The following is a 17050-nucleotide window of genomic DNA, read 5'->3' on the forward strand; positions in this document are numbered from 1 at the left end:
TACGTGCCAAGACGCGCGCACCCGTATACTTTAGCAAGTACACCCATGTACTTTGGCAAGTACACGGGGGTTGCTACACCCGTGTACTTCAGCAAGTACACCAGTTTACTTCAGTAAGTACACCCGTGTACTTTTAGCGGGTACATCCGTGTACCTCTGCAAGGACTTGTACTTGCTGAGGTACATTGAAAGATGTCTTGGCACCAGTGTGAGAGAATGTACGAGGCAAGGTTGTTAAGAAGTGGGAGCATCTCTGGGGACTTGAAAATATCCATATACTGTAGCTGGTAAGCGGGGGGATGGAGTGGCAAGGGAAGGATTTAGGAAAACAAGGTGGTTTGGTGGAGAGTGGGAAGGACAGGGTAGTGGCCCAACCACTTTGGCTTGTGAGTGATAATAAGTTATGTGATATGATGGCCGAGGCAAGATTGCACTCTGATGGTTTTCTTGTGGTTATTTTGAATGTTGCCTAACTGCCAATAGCAGCGAGCTGTAGCTGCTGTACAACAGGAGAGTAGTTGCCATGTGAGGACAGGGTTTCAGTCTTGCTGTTGTACCGAGAGAGCAGTACTGTGGTGACTTGCAGATGTGTAGTTGCTAGAGAAGCTTGTAGTTGATGTTCACAATGATTTTATCCTGGTTGGTAGAGGTAATGGTGTCAGGTGTTGACTTGTTAGTTCATAGTTTGTGCATGCTAAGTGTATAATGGATCAGAAGGATCCCATTCATCGCGTGGTAGTAATTATAAAAAAGGCACCAAACCGGGAAGGAAATGTAGTACCACATCACATGGTAGGTTACTATGTATCCTGGGCTGTAGGTCGTCCTCGCTGTCCGGCCAGTTGATGCCGTGAGGGGGTTTGGTGGGCGGCTGCCGGAGTGTGATGCTCCATGAGACAGTCCTCTGTCCTTTTGTGGCCTTATACTCCTGCTGCTGTCCTCTCAAATTGTGCTGGATGTCGGAAAATCCGACACCATTTAATATCAATGCAATTGCAGATAATATTGCTGCGTTGTATACACAAGTTACCCATAGAAAATGTAACTTGTGGAATTTTCCGTCTATAGAAAACGGGATATCATTGCCATATACTATTATAAATTCACCAACTATTCTGCTGGGAATTCTTAAATACATTAGTCTGGACTTTTACCATCATAAAAACATCTTATTTAAATTAATTTAATTATCTATCAAAATAGAGTAAATGTGACCCTTCTATCACTTGCTGATATCTGGACAAATAGGCCAGTAGGGTGAGTGGGGAAGGAGTGGTCAGCCATTGTTGTTTAAGGCCAGAGGCGCAGTGGAGCAAAATTCGGCTCCTATTATTTCTCTTGGACGAAGTGTTATGGAAACCAAAGGTCTACCATCATCAACACGCTGTCAACAATAATCAAGGGAAGTGTTCTGCTGAAACCCATTTATCTAATCATTTTTGGCCATTAATGTCGGTAGATAGGGCGAATCGGTTAGAATGCGAACAGCCTCTTAAAAAAAGGTAATTAAACCTTGGTCCTTATCTGATTCATTGTACAGTGTTTTCTCTGATATAGCCGTCATATATAAGGATTCTGACTTTACAGCTAGTGCCTTTGACAGGTCAAGAAGAGGAAGCAAACTTTGTGTATCAGTTACTGGGTGACGGAAGCTGCCTCACAGAGGATAATTTGGTGTCTACATCCTAGTTATATCTGGTGGACTAAGCCTGCTGTATAATAAGATAAGGAACCTCTTCAATGTATACTAATATATGTAGTTTAATACTGTAGTTTGATTGGCTGCATATATATAAATTCAATATAAATCCCCCCCCCCCCAATGTGTAGAGGATCGATTTGTGAGATTATTGCAGAAATACACTTAACATCAAACAAATTGCTATCGAAATATATAAATTAATGTAAATATAAATTCTATATAAATTCATATAAATTAAATATATATAAATCTCACAGGTCGGTTCCCACACTGGACAACTTTTCCTTGTGTTTTCGTTTTTCTTCCCCTCCCCCCACCCCATCGTCTCCTTTCTATCTTGAGATGATTTCGGGGCTTTTTAGTGTCCCGCGGCCCGGTCCTCGATCAGGCCTCTACCCCCAGGAAGCAGCCCGTGACAGCTAACACCAAGGTACCTATTTTTACTGCTAGGTAACAGGGGCATAGGGTGAAAGAAACTCTGCCCATTGTTTCTCGCCGGCGCTTGGGATCGAACCCAGGACCACAGGATCACAAGTCCAGCGTGCTGTCTGCTCGGCCGCTCGGCTCCCATAATTTCTAATTTTCATTTCCCGCCGACCTTTTGCCTGTTTTGATCATTCTTTTGGCCTCCTTTTGTTTTGACGCCCGGGTGTTTGAGGAGGCATACTCTTGCACCCGTAGAACTAGTACCCAACGTCTCGAGCGAGGGGACCCTTTTATTGTCAATCCTCCTTTCGTCACAAACCAATCTCGACGGACTGACGGTTCTTAAGGTGGCGTTTGTGGAGCGTATACTCACGACGCACCCTTGGGGTGCCCTGGCAAGATCGGCAACAAGTCTCTTGTTGGGTGTCCTGCCTCTAATTGTGGTTCCGTGGTGGTTATGGGGGCACATTCGTAAATGAAAGTCTTGCCTCTCATTTTCATGTTGATAAATACCATTCCTCTTATGCTTTCACAGGCTCGTGGGGTGGGCCACCAAGCCCCCGAGTCGGACTGTGTTGGAAGACCGGGCTCTGTAGCCCCAGCTATATTGGGCCCAGACCTAGCTGCTCCCCTCCCTCTGTGGTTGGGTCGAGCCATACGCCCCCAGCGGTGACCACCTCGTCCCCTGGCGCGGCTCAGTGTCTCATTGTGATAACTGCACCTTTTAACCCCTCTCTCGGGGTTCTCAACGCCGTCCCCGCCACGGCCGTACTAGCACGATCCCTTCCCATATTAATATGTACCAAGCCTTGTTTGGTCCTGCTTCGTGGGCTAAATATTTTGATCTCCCTCTGGATTCTACACCTGATGTTTTCTTACTCCATAAACACCTTGTTGATTCGGTGGATACCTCTGTCACTTTTAACCTCACCCGTTTAGGTACACGTTTCGTCGCTGCTCCTTCACTGGATGCAGCTACCCGTTTAGCCACTTTGTCCTGCATTGGGGAGACCCCTGTTCGGGGTCTCCAAAAACTCTGTTAAATGCCAGTGTTGACACTGTTCTCCTCCCGCACTGTGTTGCAACTGGTGTTAGGGACCTAAACGACTGCCATGAGGATATTAAACATATCCTCGAAGCCCAAGGCCATCCTGTCCTCCAGGTAGATACATTTACTCGACCCCCTCGTGGTCGTCGCCGTCAGCCCCTTCGAGTTGTGAAAATCACCTTTGATAGTAGGACCCTTCCGCCCTCTATAATTCTTGCTGGTGCCAGATGCTCCGTTCAGGAGTACATTCCCTCTCCTAGACTTTCCAATAAGTGCTGGAAGTTCGGACATGGTGTCCTCAAATACTCAAGTACTGTCTATATATGCCCCATGTGTGGGACCGATGATCACTATAATAATAATAATAATTTTTTATTTAGGTAAAGGTACATACATAAAGAGATTTTACAAAGTTTGTTGGCTTTATAGATAGAGCTAGTACATACAATGCCTAAAGCCACTATTACTCAAAGCGTTTCGGGCAGGAAAAAACACTAATGACTAAAGCTTAAAACTAATGGGTAAAAAGAATAAAATGTGTTGAGTACAACTAAAAATAGAGGTAAAAGAGGGGGGAACATTGTTGAAAAAGCAGCACAAATACAATTACAAATTATTACAGAAAATTACATTCAAACAGCGTTGATTTGAAAAACAAAAAAAAAACAAAAAACATACATGGGTTGACAACAGAGGGGTAAGGTAGGTTACAGGGAATTTATTAGGTATAGCTTCGTTTTTAACTTAAACTGGTTGAGAGAGGTACAGTCTTTAACATGGTTGGGAAGGTCATTCCACATTCTGGGCCCCTTGATTTGTAGAGCATTTCTGGTTTGATTAAGTCGTACTCTAGGAATATCAAAACTGTATTTATTTCTGGTGTGGTGCTCATGGGTTCTGTTACAACCTTCTATGAAGCTTTTGAGATCAGGATTGGCATTATAGTTTAGCGTTTTATATATGTATAATACACATGAGAGAATGTGCAGTGACTTAATGTCTAACATATTCAGAGATTTGAGTAGGGGTACCGAGTGATGTCTGGGGCCAGAATTGGATATTGTCCTAATAGCAGCTTTGTGTTGAGTAATTAGAGGACGTAAGTGATTTTGGGTAGTAGAGCCCCAAGCACAAATACCATAGTTGAGATATGGATAGATAAGGGAGTAATAGAGAGTCACCAGGGCAGGGCGGGGTACATAATATCTGATCTTAGAAAGAATGCCCACAGTTTTTGAAACTTTTTTTGATATGTTTAGAATGTGTCCCTGGAAATTCAGCTTGTGGTCAATGAGAATGCCAAGGAATTTGCCATCTAATTTGGTACAAATTTGGGTATTGTTTATTTTGAGATTTATTTGATTAGAGGATATATTGCCAAACAGAATATAGAAAGTTTTGTCAATGTTAAGGGTGAGTTTGTTGGCAGTTAGCCACAGATGGACTTTATTTAGCTCAGTATTTACTGTGGCATTTAGAGCAAGGGGATCAGGACTGGAGTAAAGGAAGGTTGTGTCGTCAGCAAATAGAATTGGTTTGAGGTGTTGGGAGGCATTTGGAAGGTCATTAATGTAGATGAGAAAGAGGAGAGGGCCAAGTATGCTGCCCTGGGGAACACCAATGTTGATGGGTAGGGTGGGAGAAATTGTATTATTCACAGAAACACATTGGAGCCTGTCAGTAAGGTAGGATTTGAGGTATTGTAGGGAGTGTCCTCTGACACCATAATGATGTAATTTAAGAAGAAGGTTTTGGTGGTTGACAGTATCGAAAGCTTTACGCAGGTCCACAAATAACCCAACAGGGAACTCATTTTTATCAAGAGCTGTATGAATCGAGTTAAGCATACTAATAAGTGCATCGTTAGTGCTTTTTTTGGGCCTGAAGCCATATTGGCAAGGGCTAAGTATATTGAGTTTGGCTAGATATGAGTAAAGCTGCTTATAGATTAGTTTTTCAAAAATTTTTGACAAGTTTGGCAGGATTGATATAGGTCTGTAGTTGTTAACATCTGTGAGATCACCACATTTGTGGACAGGCGTTACTCTCGCTTTTTTAGAATATCTGGAAAGGTTTGGAGTTCAAGTGACTTGTTGAAGAGCAAAGCAATAGCAGGGGCTAAAGATCTGGAGGCTTTTTTGTAGATTAAAGTTGGTATCTCCTCAAGGGCACCAGACTTGGTTTTAAGGGAAAGGATTATCTCATTGACGTCAGTGGAATTAATAGGCTTTAGGTACAGAGACTGGGGATAGTTCCCTGTAAGATAGTCCTTAATGTCAGTACTGGAAGATGGAATATCATTAGCAAGGGATGAACCAATGGAAGAGAAGAACCTATTGAACTCAATAGCAGAATCAGAGGCTGAAAGCTGACCATCGTTATTAGACAGGAGAGTCGGTTTGTTATTTAAAGACTTCTTTGATCCCAATATTTGTGAAATTGTTCTCCAAGTTTGTTTAATGTTGCTCTTTATTTGGGTAAATTTATCTTCGTAGTATTTAGTTTTGGCTCGTCTAATTATCTTAGATAGCAATAATGAGTAATTCTTTGAGAATTCTTTGGAGACAATTCCTAACCTATACTTCTTCTCAAGGTCATGTTTTTTATTAATAGATTTAAGTATTCCCTTTGTAAGCCAGGGATTGTTAAGCCTTTTGGTTGTGACTTGTTTTGTAAGCATAGGACAGTGGGTATTATAAAGGCTAAGAGTTTTTTGAAGAAAAGATTGAACTGCTAGGTTGATGTCCTCTATGTTACCTAACTCGGACTCCCAGTTGACATTATCAGTAGCAGTTATAAAATCCGACTGCACTAAATCCGACTGCACTTCTCCCCAGGCTTGCTGCCTCAATTGCGGTGAGCCCCACCCTACTTTCTCCTGCTCGTGTATACACTACAAATTTGAGGAAGCCGTCTTCAACTTTAAACACTGGGATCGTCTGCATTTTCCTGATGCGAGACGTCAAGTTTGCTCTCTCACCCCTTTCGCTGCCATATCCTACACTCGCGTGTTGCGTTCTACCTCTCCTCGTCCTTCCCACCTTACTCAGTCTCACAACCGTTTTCAGATCTTAGACCCGGACACGCTCACCACCTCTTCTCCTGTTCCTTTACGTTCTGTCCCGAAGGGGCCCTCTCCGGGTTCTCCATCTGAAGTTTCCCCGCTTCCTACTCAGTCTGCCATGTTTCATGTGTGTTCTTTCCCTTCTTTCCCCAATCCTTCTTCCCATCCCTCCCCCCAGTCTTTTGGCCCTCCACGCCGCCTGTCTGTTCAGGTTGATGTCCATCACCCTGCAATCTCTATGTTGTTCACTCCCGTTCATCTTCTGTTGAGACAATTGAGTCTCAGCCCAGTTCGTTGTTGCTGGAACACCTGTCTCTTTGAGTCAGAAACGTAAGCCTGGCTCCTCTCCTTCGTCCTCCCCGGCTGGGAAGAAGGTATCACTTTCTTCCTCACCCTCTACTGCAGACACTCGCTCCGTCCCCTTCCATTTCGGTGGTCGGGCCCCCTGTCCCAGCTATGGAGTTTTTTTTTAGCCCCTGATTCCCTCTCGGTTGCTGCTCTTGCTGAGGTACCTCCCCAGTTCCTGCCCTTCCCCCCTTCTCCTGCCGTCCTTGACCTCCCCTCTCAGTTGTCTCCTCCTCCGGACCTTACCCCTCTGCCTCTGGTCTGTCCTCTCGCTCCCTTCACTCAATCCTTACTCAGTTTACCCATGCTCCCTAACCCTAATTTTACTGACCCTGATCCTGATCCTGAGCTTACTTAAATAATTATTATTATACCATGTTAATCTTTACCTTTGTTTCTTACCTTTCTGTTGCTGTCCTTTTTCTTTTTGATAATGTCTATTCTTTAATGGAATATTCGTGGATTTTATGCCAACTTCCATGAACTCCAACTTCTGATTACACAGTTTTCACCGCTTTGTGTTTGTCTCCAGGAACCAATGCTTGGTGTTCGTCCTGGTAACTTTCCTGGTTATTCCTTTCTTTCTCCCCCCCCTCCCCAGCTCTTGCTGGGGCCCATAACTCGACTGCTCTCTTGATTCGTACTGATATTCCCTTCGTCCCACTACTGTTTCCATCGCCTATCTATGGTTCTGCTGCCCGTGTTCTTGTGAGTAAATGGGATACAGTCTGTTCCATTTATCTCCCTCCAAATGTCCTGCTTTCCCTTCCTGATCTTAAGCACTTTCTTGACTCCTTGCCAGAGCCAGTGCTCCTGTTGGGTGATTTCAACTGTCGACATATCCTCTGGGGTGATGTTCTGACAAGCACCTGAAGCCGCGTTCTCGAACCGTTCGTCCTCTCTTCTTCCTTGTCACTTCTGAATTCTGGTGAGCCCACCCATGCAGACTCTCGCACTCACACCCTTTCCTGTCATTGATCTTTCTCTCTGCTGTCGTCTCTTTAATTAGATCTCACGTGATGGGGTTATTGATGACCTCTATAACAGTGACCATTTCCCCATCCTTCGTTTTCTTTTTCTCTTTTCACCCTCCTCCTCTCCTTCCCTAGTTGGCAGTTTGCCAAGGCTGACTGGAACCTATTCACCCTCCTGTGCTACTCTCTATCTTGACCTCTCCATCTCTGCCTCTTCTCGCTGCCCTCCTCATTTTTCACTGACACCGTCTTGACACTGCCCTCTGCTCTATTCCTCGCTCTACCTCCCGGGGCTTTCAAAAGTGCGTTCCCTGGTGGAATGCGGATTGTGCTCGGGCTGTCTTCTTTAAGCGTGCAGCCTGGAAGAAACACTGACGCTGGCAGACAGCTGATTCTTTTATTTTGTTTAGACGAAAGGCAAGTGTAGTGGCCTGTCAGACCATCTGTACAGCTAAACGTGAGAGTTGGAAATCTTGTGTTGTCACCATTATGTCTGATACTCCTCTGCCGCATATCTGGAAGAAGATCCGCAAGATTGCAGATAAATTCGTTCTACATGTCTCGCCGGTTCTTCACCTCCGTGGTACTCTTGTGGCGGACTCAGTGAAGGTCATGACCGAACTGGGTTCCCACTTTTCTACTGTTAGTTCTGGTTCTTCCTCAATCCTTTCTTCTTCATAAGCCCATCCTTGAATCTCATCCCTTACATTTCCGCACTCATCTCCGCCTTCCCTATAACGATCCTTTCTCTCTCTCTGAACTTCAGTCTGCCTTGGCCCTCTGCAGATCTATGGCAGCGAACTCGGATGACATTCATTATGAGATGCTTCGCCATCTCCCTCCGTGCACGTCTCGGTATTTACTAAGTCTGTATAACCAGGTCTGGGAGTCGTCGTCAGTCCCTAAGGAACTGGCTCGATGCTGTTGTACTTCCAATTCGGAAACCTAGGTCTCTCAGGATATCCCCTAAGGACTTCCACCCTATTGCCCTCACGAGTTGTGTCTGCAAACTCTTTGAGCGTATGGTAAATGTTTGTCTGATGTGGTCTTCTTAGAACACCATCACCACCTCTCTCCTTCTCAATTTGGTTTTTTCGAAGTGCCGTAGCACGACTGATGTCTTGGTGAACTTGGAGGTCTATATTCGTACTGCTTTTGCTGCAAAGACCTCCATTGTTGCTGTCCTTTTTTACCTGGAAAAGGCTTATGACACAACCTGGAGATACTATATTCTGTCCCAACTTCGTTCTTTTGGCCTTTGTGGTAATCTTCCTCTCTTCCTCCAAAGCTTCCTCTCTCGTCGTTCCTTTCGAGTCAGGCTTGGTACCAGTCTATCTGCCTCTTTTCGGCAATACGAAGGTGTGCCCCGAAGGTAGTGTTCTGAGCACTACTCTTTTTTCTGGTTGCCCTCAATGGTCTTCTGGCATCTTCTCCGCTCTTTATGTCGACGATCTTAATCTTTGCTGTCGAGGTGATGATTCGCCTCTCCTTCAACGGTGGCTTCAACTTGTGATTGATGCTGTGTTGTCTTGGGAAATCAAGCATGGCTTCAAGTTCTCTGCAACTAAGACTTGTGCTAATTCCTTTACTCGAAAGCATGTCGTCTTTCGTCCTTCTTTGTCACTTTATGGTCATCCCCTTGTGTACAAAGATTCCTCGAAGCTTTTGGGGTTAATCTTTGACACTCGTTTGTCTTGGTCAGCCCATATCTCTTACCTCCGGGTTGAATGCTCTAAGGCCCTTAACCTCCTTTAGGTTTTGTCCCATACTTCTTGGGGAGTGGATAGGCGCACGCTCCTCTATTTGTTCTCCTCTCTTGTACTGTCTAAACTCGATTATGGTTGCCCTTATTACTCTTCTGCTTTTCTTTCTATTCTTTGTAGTCTTGATTCTTTGCACCATACTGGGTTGCACCTCAGCTTCGGTGCCTTTCGTTCAACTCCTACCCTCAGCTTGTACGCTGACACTGGCTTCCTATCTCTCCAGGACCGCCGTGATCGCTACCGCCTTCGCTATCTTGCACGGTCCTTACAACATCCTCGCTCTCGCTTTTGTCGTACTTTGAATTTTACCCCTCCTGTAGTTCCTGTTCCTCTTCACCACCTTCCTCTTTCTGTCCGTTTGTCTCGCTTACAAGATATCTCTTTCGGTTCATATTACCAATGTTTCTCCTCTTATTGTTCCGTTGTTGCGTCCGTGGAGGGTTCCCCTTCCCAAATTTTGAACTTCTGATCCTTCTGACCCTGATCCTCATTACTAACGCTTTTACCCCCCTCCTACAGTTCTGAAACGCCTTTTCCTTGAACATTTTTCTTCACACTCCCACTCCGTTTCCATCTTCACCGATGGGACTACGTCTGCTGACGGTGTGGGCTACTCTGTTGTTTTTCCTGACTATACTTATATGTGTCGTCTCCCTCCGGAGGCTAGCATCTTCACAGCAGAACTTTATGCTATTCTGTATGCTCTTTGTCTCCTGCTTTCTCGTTGTCAATCCTCCTTTGTGGTGGTAGTTGACTCTCGTAGTGCCCTCATGGCTTTGGGGTCCTTTAATTCGATCCACCCGGTGGTCATCGAGATTCAACATTGGCTGTTTCTTATCTCCAGTAAATTTAAGTCTGTACAGTTTTGCTGGGTTCCCAGCCATGTTGGTGTCTCTTTAAATGAGCGTGCAGATGCTGCTACTAAGGAAGCTATCCACACTTGTTCCATCTCCCATAAAGGTATTCCTTATTCCGACTTTTACCCAGTAATTCATTCCTCCATCCTTGCCCGTTGGCAGGATTGTTGGTCTTCTGTTACTGGTAACAAACTGCGTACTCTTAAGAGTAGTGTGTCCTCATGGCCGTCCTCCTACCACCGTAACCGGCAGTAGGAAACAGCTCTGGCAAAGTTGCGTATTGGCCATACTCGCTTAACACACGGTCACCTAATGAAGCGCTGCCCTGCTCCGTATTGTCCAAATTGCATTGTCCCTCTTACAGTTGAGCACATCCTTGTTGAATGTCCTGACTTCCAGGATGAGTGTGTTTTGCTTTCCGACCGTCCCTCGCCGTCACTTGTCCCTCGATAGAATTCTTGGTGAATCGGATACTTTTGATATTGTTCGTCTCATGCGTTTCTGTTCTCGTATTGGCATCCCTGGTGATATTTAGCGCCCTCTGATTATTCTGCACATTTGATGGTGCTATATAGCCTTCCCGGTTCGGTGCCTTCTTTTGATAATTACCTTACCTGAGCTGTGGGTAATTCCTGTTATGGATGTACCGTCTGACTTTTTGTTGTGGTGACATCCTCCTTGTTCTATGGGGCTGATCTTTTATCTCATAGTTAGTAGTGTTATATACCCTAAAGGGGTCATCACGATTTGATAGTTAGGTGCTCTTCATTTTGTATAGCTGCTTTGCTGAGAAGTTGTGGAGGCGTCTATTAAGAAAAATTGCTCTTTGTAAGAGCGAGCGAGGTGTTTGGGTATTCTAAGAGGTCGAATAAGCATTCTGTAGCTTCACAAGTTGCGTTGCTTGCCTGAATCGGTACAGCCGTGCTTTGGCTGAGGCTACTTTCTTATTAATATTCTCAGTGGGATTCAACAGTCTCGATATTACATAGCTCAGGATTGTAGTGGACTTCTGAACATGTATTAACGTGCCGCCAATATTGATGACTCCGAGTGAACTAGCCCAGCAGCCCTCCGAACAGAGTTGTATCATGTTAGGGTTTGTCATGATTTTCCAGTCTTGTTCCCAACTTGCTGTGGCTGCTAGTTCCGCTTTCGTGTTCCTTATGACTGAATCGTGTTTAGTTCCTTGGCCAGCAGGCATCAACGGCACTATATGAATGACATTGACCACAAATTGAGTTATAATAGTGTCTATAAATAGGGCGTGGCAAATCATTTAGAGAGATTGAAGAAGAGTGGGCTGATGCACGATCCCTGAGGAACTCCTGCTGACGGGGTAAAGACTTCAGCTTTGTTGTTAAACATTGGAATTATTGTTATATTTTTTCCTAAAATAGAGGCACTGATATGTAAAACATAATAATGTGGACTCTACAACTGGCCTTAAAAAACAAACAAATATATTTTACCTTAAATACCACAACCAGGCCTAGATGTTTCCCCTTCACTTCCCTTCATCACCTTCCCTACCCTTCACCCCCTTTCCTTCCCCTTCACCACCTTCTCTACCATTCACAATCTTCACTACCCAATCTGCAATCTACATCTGCGATCACTACACAATCTGCAACTTAGTGATCCACCAAGCTGTTTTGACTGCATATGTTTGTCTATTTTATGTTTACTCATTGCACTGTAATTGTTGTTATGCAGCTAAATATGAAATATATTAAATGGCAGTTTATTATGCCCATGGGAGCCGGTCGGCTGAGCGGACAGCACACTGGACTTGTGATCCTGTGGTCCTGGGTTCGATCCCAGGCGCCGGCGAGAAACAATGGGCAGAGTTTCTTTCACCCTATGTCCCTGTTACCTAGCAGTAAAATAGGTACCTGGGTGTTAGTCAGCTGTCACGGGCTGCTTCCTGGGGGTGGCGGCCTGGTCGAGGACCGGGCCGCGGGACACTAAAAGCCCCGAAAATCATCTCAAGATAATCTTAAGAAACCCTTCACCTTCCCTACCATTCACAATCTTCACTACCCTTCACCTTCCCAACCCTTCAACTCCTCTCCTAACCTACACCACCCTTCACTATCTTTCACCACCTTCATTACCCTTCACCACCCCCTCCCTTTCCGGCCCGTTGTCGTCGTGAGGGGGTTTGGTGGACAGCTGCCGGAGTGTGATGCTCCATGGGACAGTCCCTCTATCCTTTTGAAGCCTTATGCTCTTTCTTCTGTCTTCACTAATTTTGCCCGTTGTCTTTTCATTTTCCTTATGTTTCATTTTTCTCTCCCCCCTCTTCTCCTTTCTCATTGTCATTTCCCGCCGACCTCTTGCCCGTCTTGATTCTTCTTTTGGACTTCTTCTGTTTTGATGCCCGGGTGTTTTGGGAGGCACTCTCACCCGTGGAACTGTGGTACCCAACGTCACGAGCGAGGAGACCCTTTTATTGTCAATCCTTCTTTTGTCACTGAACCCAATCTCGACGGATTGACGGTTCTTAAGGTGGCGCTTTGTGAGGAGTATACTCACGACGCACCCCTGGGAAGGCCCGGCTAGACCTGTCTCTTGTTGGGTGTCCTATCCTCTAATTGTGGCACTGCGGTGAGTGTGGAGGCACATTCGTGAATGAAAGTATTACTTCTCGTTTTCATGTCGCTGAATACTGTTCCTCTTATGACTTCTCAGGCTCATCGGGTGGGCGACCAAGCCCCCGAGTAGGACTGTGCTGGAAGATTGGGCTCTGTAGCCCCCGCTACATTGGGCTCAGACCTAGCTCCTCCTCTGACCCTCCTGACTACTCCCCTCCATCCCTCTGTGGTTGGGTCGAGCCTCAAGCCCTCTGTGGTGACTACCTCGTTCCCTGGCGAGGTTCAGTCTCTCATTGTGACTACTGCACCTTTTAACCCCTCGCTCTCTGGGGGGGTTCTCACCGCCGTCCCTGCCATGGCTGCACTCGGACGATTCCTTCCCAGACGGAAGGGGACATACCACACCTTGTTTGGTCCTGCTTCGTTTGCTAAATACTTTGATCTCCTCCATATGGATCCTACACCTGATGATTTCTCCCTCCATAAACACCTTGTCAATTCGGTAGATGCCTCTGTTACTTTTAACCCCACCCGTCTCGGTATACGTGTCGTCGCTGCTCCTTCCCAGGATGCAGCTACCTGCTTAGCCGCCTTGTCCTGCATTGAGGAGACCCCTGTTCGGGTTTCCAAAAACGCTCGGTTAAATCCCAATGTTGGCACTGTTCTCCCGCACCATGTTGCAACTGATGTTAAGGATCTAAAGACTGCCATCAGGATATTAAACATGTCCTCGAAGCCCAAGGCCATCCTGTCCTCCAGGTGGACATGTTCACTCGATCCCCTCGTGGTCGTCGTCATCAGCCCCTTCGAGTTGTGAAAATCACCTTCCATAGTAGGACCCTTCTGCCCTCTTATCATTCTTGCTGGCGCCAGGTGCTCCGTTCAGGAGGACATTCCCTCTGCTAGACTGTAATAAGTGCTAGAAGTTCGGGCACAGTGCCCTCAAATGCATAAATCTTGTGTCTCTATGCCCCATGTGTGAGGACGATTACCACACTAAGACAGATTGCTCTTCTTCCCAGGCTTGCTGCCTCAATTGCGGTGAGGCCCACCCCTACCTGCTCCCGCACGTGTATCCACTACAAGCTTGAGGAAGCCATCCTCAACTTGAAACACCGGTATCATTTGATTTCCTGAAGCGAGACGCCATTCACTGGTGTTTCTTATGCTCGCGTGTTACGTTCTACTTCTCCATGTTCTTCGCACCTTCCTCAGTCACACAACCGCTTCCAGGACATCCTTGGATCCGGACACGCCCACCGCCTCCTCCCCCTGTTCCTTTACATTCTGTCCTGACGGGTCTCCCTCTTGGTTCTCCATCTGGAGTTTCCCCCCCCCTTCCTATCCCTGTCTGCCATGTCTCCTGTGTCTTCTTTCCCATCTCCCCCGATTCTTCTTCCCAAACATCCCCCTAGTCTCTTGGCTCTCTACGCCACCTGTCTGTCCAAGTTATTGTCCATCATCCTCCCAGCAATCTTCATGTTGTTCGCCCTCGTTCTTCTTCTTCTCCTGTTGAGACCATTGAGTCTGTCGCCCAGTACGTTGTTGCTGGAACACCTGTCTCTTTTGAGTCGGAAACGTAAGCCTGGCTCCTCTCCTTTCTCTTCTCAGCGGGTAAGAAGGCATCGCTTTCTTCCTTGCTCCCCACCTCTGCCTCTATCGCTACGTCCCCTCCCATTTCGGTGGTCGGGCTAACTATCCTAGCTGATATTAATAGGAGATTAACCCATTAATCTCAGGTTAAACCTGAGAGTTGGAAATCTTATGTTTCCACCATTACGTCCGATACTCCTCTGCCGCAGATCTGGAAGAAGGTGGGCAAGATTGTGGGTAAGTTCGTTCCAGATGTCTCGCCGGTTCTTCACCTCCGTGGTACTCTTGTGGCAGACTCAGTGAAGGTCACGACCGAACTGGGTTCCCACTTTTCTACTGTTAGTTCTGGTTCTCGTCTTCCTCAATCCTTTCTTCTTCATAAGCCCATCCTTGAATCTCATCCCTTACATTTCCACACTCATCTCCGCCTTCCCTATAACGATCCCTTCTCTCTTTCTGAACTTCAGTCTGCCTTGGCCCTGTGCGGATCTACGGCAGCGAGCTCGGATGACATTCATTATGAGATGCTTCGCCATCTCCCTCCGTGCACGTCTCGGTATTTACTGAGTCTGTATAACCAGGTCTGGGAGTCGTCGTCAGACCCTGAGGACTGGCTCGATGCCGTTGTACTTCCAATTCGGAAACCTAGGTCTCTCAGGATATCCCCTAAGGATGTTTTTGGCAGTATGAAGGTGTACCCCAAGGTAGTGTTCTGATCACTACTCTTTTTCTGGTTGCCCTCAATGGTCTTGTTTCCTTCCTTCCTTCTGGCGTCTTCTCCACTCTTTATGTCGACGATCTTACTCTTTGCTGTCGAAGTGATGATTTGCCTCTTCTTCAACTTACGATTGATGCCGTGTCATCTTGGGCCACCAATCATGGCTTCAAGTTCTCTGCAACTAAGACTTGTGCTATGACTCGGAAGCATGTCGTTCTTCGTCCCTTTTTGTCACTTTATGGTCTCCTTCTTGTGTACAAAGATTCCACGAAGCTTTTGGGGTTAATCTCTGACACTCGTTTGTTTTGGTCGCCCCATATCTCTTACCTCCGGGTTGAATGCTCTAAGGTCCTTAACCTAGTTAAGGTTTTGTCCCATACTTCTTAGGGAGCGGATAGACACACGATCCTCTCTTTACATTCCTCTCTCGTACTGTCTAAACTCGATTACGGTTGCCCTGCTTATTCTTCTGCTTCTCCTTCTACTCTTTGCTGTCTTGATCCTTTACACCATACTGGGTTGCGCCTCAGCTCTGGTGCCTTTCGTTCGACTCCTACCCTCAGCTTGTTCGTTGACACTGGCTTCCTGTCTAAATGACCGCAGAGATCGCTACTGTCTTCGCTACCTTGCACAGTCCTTACAACACCCTTGCTCTCGTGTCGTGCTTTGACTTCTCCCCCTCCTGTAGTTCCTGTTTCCCCTTCACCACCTCCCTCTTTCTGTCCGGTTGTCTCGCCTGCAATATTCTCTTTTGGTTTGTATTACTAATATTTCTCCTCGCGTTGTTCCATCCTTGCCCCCGTGGAGGGTCCCCCTTCCTCAATATTGTAAATCTCTGACCCACATCACCAAAGCTTTACCCCCTCCTACAGTTCTGAAACGCCTTTTCCTTGAACACTTTTCTTCACACTCCCACTTCGTTTCCATCTTCACCAATGGGTCTAAGTCTGCTGACGGTGTAGGCTACTCTGTTGTTTCTCCTGACCACACCTGTATGTGTTGCCTGCCTCCGGAGACTAGCATTTCACGGCAGAATTTTATGCTATTGTCTATGCTCTTCGTCTCCAGCTTTCTTGCCGTCAATCCTCCTTTGTGGTTGTAGTTGACTCTCGGAGTGCCCTCATGGTTCTGGAGTCCTTTAATCCAGTCCATCGGGTGGTAGTCGAGATTCAACAATGACTGTTTCTTATCTCCAGTAGATTTAAGACAGTTGAGTTTTGCTGGGTTCCCAGTCATATTGGTGTCTCTTTAAATGATCGCACGGACACTGCCGCTAAGGAAGCTATCCGCACTTGTCCCATCTCCCGTAAAGGTATTCCTTATTCCGATTTTACCCAGTTATTCATTCCTCCATCCTTGCCCGTTGGCAGGGTTGTTGGTCGTCTGTTACTGGTAACAAACTGCGTACTCTTAAGAGTAGTGTGTCCCGGTGGCCTTCCTCCTACCACCATAACTGACAGTGGGAAACGGCTCTGGCAATGTTACGTATTGGCCGTATGCGCTTAACTCACGGAAATTTAATGAAGCGCCGCCCTGCTCCTTATTTTCCCTAACTGCATTGTCCCTCTTACAGTTGTGCACATCCTTGTTGAATGTCCTGACTTCCAGGACGAGCGTGTGTCTTGCTTTCCGACCGTCCCCCGCGGTCACTTGCCCCTCGATAAAATTCTTGGTGAATCGGATACTTTTGATATCGTTCGCCTTATCCGTTTCTGTTCTCATATTGGCATCCTTGGTGATATTTAGCGCCCTCTGATTATCCCGTACATTTGATGGTGCTGCCTAACCTTCCCGGCTCGGTGCCTACTTTTGATAATTACTTATTTACTTAGTACTCTTCACCATCTTCACTACCCTTCACCACCTTCACTACCCTTCACCACCTTCACTATCCTTCACCACTTTCCCTACCCTTCACCACCTTCACTGTCCTTCACCACCTTCACTACCCTTCACCACCTTCACT

This window comes from Procambarus clarkii, chromosome 36, assembly GCF_040958095.1.
Source record: "Procambarus clarkii isolate CNS0578487 chromosome 36, FALCON_Pclarkii_2.0, whole genome shotgun sequence".
Classification (NCBI taxonomy): domain Eukaryota; kingdom Metazoa; phylum Arthropoda; class Malacostraca; order Decapoda; family Cambaridae; genus Procambarus; species Procambarus clarkii.